Source organism: Cebus imitator, unplaced genomic scaffold (assembly GCF_001604975.1).
Source record: "Cebus imitator isolate Cc_AM_T3 unplaced genomic scaffold, Cebus_imitator-1.0 Scaffold139, whole genome shotgun sequence".
Classification (NCBI taxonomy): domain Eukaryota; kingdom Metazoa; phylum Chordata; class Mammalia; order Primates; family Cebidae; genus Cebus; species Cebus imitator.
Genome location: NW_016107454.1, coordinates 4610548 through 4615710, shown reverse-complemented (window position 1 = coordinate 4615710; position 5163 = coordinate 4610548). Strand labels below are relative to the sequence as shown.

Here is a 5163-nt window from a genome sequence, read left to right as displayed (position 1 = left end):
TTGGTTTTCTGTTTTGTTTTGTTTAATGGAACTCTCCAGAGTAAGCATGTTTGAATACTCTTACATTGTTACAGTATCAAGGAAAATAGGAACAGTTACAAGGCAGAAGAACCCTTAGGTTTTAACAGTGAGACTTTCCTCACTTACACCTGTGCCCCACAGGGCTTCATGTTCTCACTCTTTGTCTGTGGTGTAAAACAGTGCTGTGAGGGACTGAGCAGGACAAAGAGAAGTGCCCGAGACCCAGCTTTGTGATCGGAAACTCAGCAACCAAGTCCCTCTCCAACACATCAGCAACCATTATGCATTCATAAAATAAAAACCCGTAATTCCTGGGAGAAGTTTCTTTGACCTGTCAGACAGAACATCCTTTGAGGATGATTAGGTGGAAAATGCATTGTCCAGGTGCTGGTTTCTGGGCCCTGCTTTAAGAAAAATTGTAAAAGGCAAATCACTAGTCTACGGCTGCTGTTGTAGTCTAATCACTAGTTTTCCACAGTAAGTGATGAGCCAGCGTCTGCGTAAGTGGCAGCGGCAGTGGTCTTCTTCCTTCCTTTGCACTTCCACAGAGCTCATCATTTGTCAGCGTCTGACAGTGTGGCAGCCCTGCAGAGCCCAATTCTCCCAATTCTGACTGTGGTCAGAATGCAGGTGGTCTTGTGCAGTAACATGCCTGCCTTAATGCACTTTGCCACGAAAGTAAGTAATTTGAAGGTCTTCAGGTAGCTAAGAAATAAGGTTCACGCTCTCAATCATACAAAAGGAAATATCAGTCTGTGTTAAAGACTCTCAAGAGTGGACGAAGAGATTTTCCATGAACCTAGGAAATCTGACTTGAAATTTCTTCAACTTGTTTCTGAAAAGTTCAAGATGTGGTGCTGCTTCCAGAACCAGGAGAAAGGGGAGAGTGGAGGCATATAGACTGTTTTCCACAGATTTATTTTAATGCTTTCCACTGGATCTACCATCTTACAGGTAACATCAGTTATATTGGAAGCCTGCTCCTTATTTCAGTGAAATGGCACAGAAGAATAAAACATTTAAAAATTAAAAATCATCTGTCTCTCCATGAGTGATATTTAATCCTCATCCATTCTATGTAGAAAGGAACACTTTTCAATGAGGTTCTTCTTAATTTTTTAAAAACATATACATCATATACTGTATAGGTATTATACATCATATACATTATATGATGTATAATGTTATATGAGTATAATATTTTTTGGGGGGCTTCTGAAAAGGAATTTTATAAAATCAGCATTTTATAAAAAGATGCACAATTTTAGGTCACAATTTAATAACATGTCACTAAAATTATGGCAAATGATTACAAATTTATTTGTGATATTTTGGAAGTCATGGTTTATAAGATTACAATCTTCCCTCTACATCAACAAAAAATCCCTTCTTCCGAAATTGCATCCTTTGTTAATGATACAATTATTTCCCACTGATCTAAGCTCAGAATTCTCATGACCTTTATTCCACATCACCTCTTATGCCTAGCCTTCTGTATTGAATGCATCATCAAATATTCTCTGCTTTCTTTCATTGCTTTTAACATCTCCATTCTTATTCTTTAAAAAAAAAATTGAACCCAATATTTACCTATCCTTACTTCCTAATATAAACTCCAACCCAATTCATGTAGAGCGAGGTCAGCACTGGAAAGAACCACCAAAGGCATCTGGTCCCCGCTCCTTTTTCCCGCTTTCTCACAAGCTCCTGGGGATGGCTGGGCTGCTTCTCCGAGAACTACACTTTGAGTAGCAACCAAGGCTTAAAACTCAACACTCTGTGCCTTAGCACCAGTTGTCCTGGCTTCTAATGTGATAAATGTATTTTTCTGCTTCATCCTGAAATTCGGGCTCTTAAACATGCCGAGGTTTGGTTCTGGCTATCCTATTCCTTGTACCTGAAGATTAAATGTCATTCATTAATAGTATTCTGTCCTTTTTCAGGGATGGCATCCCAAATCACACCTGTAGAACTTGTCTTAAAATAAGAGTAATGCTCTTGAATCCCCATCGCAATGCCTGGGGTGGTGACACCAGCTGCACCTGCCCCGAGGCTGAATGAATACTGTGTCACCACATCTCCCAACCAGATTCGCTGCTGGGTCCACCATCTTTCCGTCATACACCTGCCTTGATGCCCTCAACTCTTGATGCTCCTGGAAGCTTCAAGTGCCACTCTTTACAAGTGATTCCAGAGCCTTCCTCCTCACAAATGTTCCCTAGGGAACAGGTTCTAAAAATGTAAAGCATCTCAGTCATGCTCTAGAATTATGAAATTCCCCTTCCCAAAGAAGTGTCATTTTGCCTAAATAAGACATCAAATTAATTATTCTAAACAGACTTGAAAGCACTTTCTCCAAAGGGATGACCTTCAGAAAGATGCTATGATCTATACTGGGGCTCCCCATTTATGACCAGAAGAGTGGGGTTTGAGTTTTATTATTTTTAATTCAATTTGATTTATTTTCTATAAGATACAAAATCTATATTGATGAATCTTTAAACAATTTATCTACCTCCAACCTCTCTCCTGAGCCCTATTCCTGTGATGTCAAAATATGTTCACAAAGGCATCCAGACGACATCCTGAGATGCTACTTGTCTTCCCCAGATATCGTAGGTGTCTTCCTTTGGTTAATGACCATGGCATCCTTTTAGTTACTTGGGGTAAGAAATGGTCACCTTTATTCCTCTTTCACTCTTGTCACCTGCATTAAATCAGTTACCAAGGTTTATTGCTTCTCCTTTAATTCATCTTAGGTTCACCTCTCCTTTCCATTTTATTCTATTATTACTCAGTTTAGGTAATTATTATCTCTGATCTATACTTTCATAATTATCTTCGATTGGTTCCTGGACTTTTATTCTTAGATTACTTTCTTTTCTGCATTTCTTCCAGGTTCATTTTCTATCTCAAAGATGATTTACGAAATAAGATCGCCTCTGGGAAAAAAAGCACATACTTCTCATATGGCTAACTGTCCCCCAAATCCGTCCTCAGTTCATCTTCTTAATCTACTCTTTAGTAAGCTTATTGTTGTAGTCTCTAATGAACTTTCTCAAACATCATTTCCTTTAATAATTGCATCAGCTGTGTGAGTTAGTCTAGTTTCTGTGATCTTTTCATTATTCCATTTTACAAATAGAAAACAAATACACACAAAATTGTCCAACAATTGGTATTAGTCATTCAAAGTCACACTGGATTAAGAGAGAAAAGCAAATCCAAAGCTCATACCCTCACTGTTTTTCTATCTCCCCACGAGTGTTTGTTGAAATGTTCATTCTGAAAATGGCTTGCTCTCTCTCTAAGCAGATCTAGCTTCTCCCACCCTGGGTTCCCAAAGAACTTTCCACATACACCTGCTAGGACACTAATTACATGCAAAGTGAGTATGTATGTTCACGTTGGTCGACAGTGAGAAGGGGGAAGGAGCTGTGCTTCTGTTGTGCCTGGTGTTTGTCATGTGGCAGGATCTGACACATGGTGACAGGAAGCATTGCATAATGAATAACTGCATCTCTTTCTTACATAGTTTGAGACATGCACTGACCCCTTGTGCAGTAGGACACTCTTATTCCCCTAAAAAAATCACAATCATATTTTGATTTTGATAGCAAAGACTATTTACTCACTCTATAGCATATGTGAACTTGAATCTTGATAAACCTGAGACCAGAATTTATTTTGGAAAGTCAACCGATCATTTTAGTTGTAAAATAGAAAATAAATTTTATGAGAACCAATTCTTACCATGAGTCATAGTGAGTTAGGGCATAAAATTCATGTCTGGTTTCGAAAGAACATTCTTGTTCTTCTGCAAACGCCTTTATTAAGAATGCAACTATTATAGAGCATGAGCTTTTTATAGATTTGGCCAAAATTGAACCAATAAACTTATCCAACCTCTTATGGTTCTGTAAAATGACTAATATTGAACTTTTTAATATTTTATGAGTGACTAAGCAATATCTTGACTATGTTTGCTGGTGGAAGATGTATTTAACTGGGAATTACAATAAGGAATCTACAGCTTTGCTTTTTAATATTGTTTAATAGGTTTAGTCTTGAAAATTTCAAGAAAATGAATGATGTTAAGAAAAAAAGCCTTATGTTATAAACTGTATCTAGTGAAAGAGTTCAGAACTAGTAGCAAGATGATCAGTTGGACAAAAATATATGCTTAGGAAATTATTAATGCTGAGTCATTGCAGTTCACTGAGTTGAGCAAAATATGGGTGAGAATATAATTGATTGAAACAGTGGTTCCTGATCATCACCAGGCACCATCTGTTGGCTATTTAGAATAGTCTCAGTTAGTAGGAGGAATCCTAAAGTCTCATAGGCATTTATGAAGGGTAAACATCATTTATGAAGGGTACACTTGCTCTGTACAACCCTAAATAACCATCTTTTCCATTGCCTGTCTGTGCATAATCAGATCATCTGAGTTAGAAGGTGGCTCTGCTCTACAAATTCCACCTGCATTATATGAAGAAGATGGAAAATGCTGGTGTCTTTTAATTCTAAGCATTAGGCTTTCACATTTTCAGAGCCAAAACCCAACACCTAAGGTGTGTACTTAGGCTTATTGAATAATTACCCTGGGAAAATGCCACGTTTTAAGAAGATGATGCACATACTTACCTGGCAGGGGAGATACCGTGATCACGAAGGTGGTTTTCCCAGGGTGGGGCTTATCCGTTGCACTCCGGATGTGCTTAGCCCTGTGATTTCCCCAAATGTGGGAAAGTCGACTGCATAATTCGTGGTAGTGGGGGACCGCGTTCGCGCTTAAAATAAAAGATGACGCACAAGGCAAGTAACTGCCTCGTTGGCTGCCCAGCTCTCAACTTCAGAAACCTGATTGCAATCTCAAAGCATCAGATTTGTGGATCCCTGGCACAAATGCCTTCCATATTTATCTTTTTTTTTTTCTTATTTTTCAAACTCGCATAACCATTGCTGATTTGAATTGTTAAACAACTGAAAAGCATTTCTATAACTATTATGGCAATATATATTCTAGACTAAATAGTCCAATTACATTTGAGAAAGAAAAAAAAACCCAGAGATCAGGATATGATATTTGACATTAAAAATATTTTTCTTCTATTCTTTCTCCAAACTTCCTTTTTCATC

The 5163-nt window shown here is 38.0% G+C and overlaps 1 non-coding gene across 1 annotated transcript; it reads left to right on the top strand.

Moving 5' to 3' along the window:
• The first annotated feature begins 4660 nt into the window (after positions 1 to 4660).
• LOC119473203 lies at positions 4661 to 4820 on the top strand. Its single transcript, XR_005202408.1, has one exon. It is a non-coding gene; the product is annotated as a U1 spliceosomal RNA (small nuclear RNA).
• Positions 4821 to 5163: the final 343 nt, after the last annotated feature.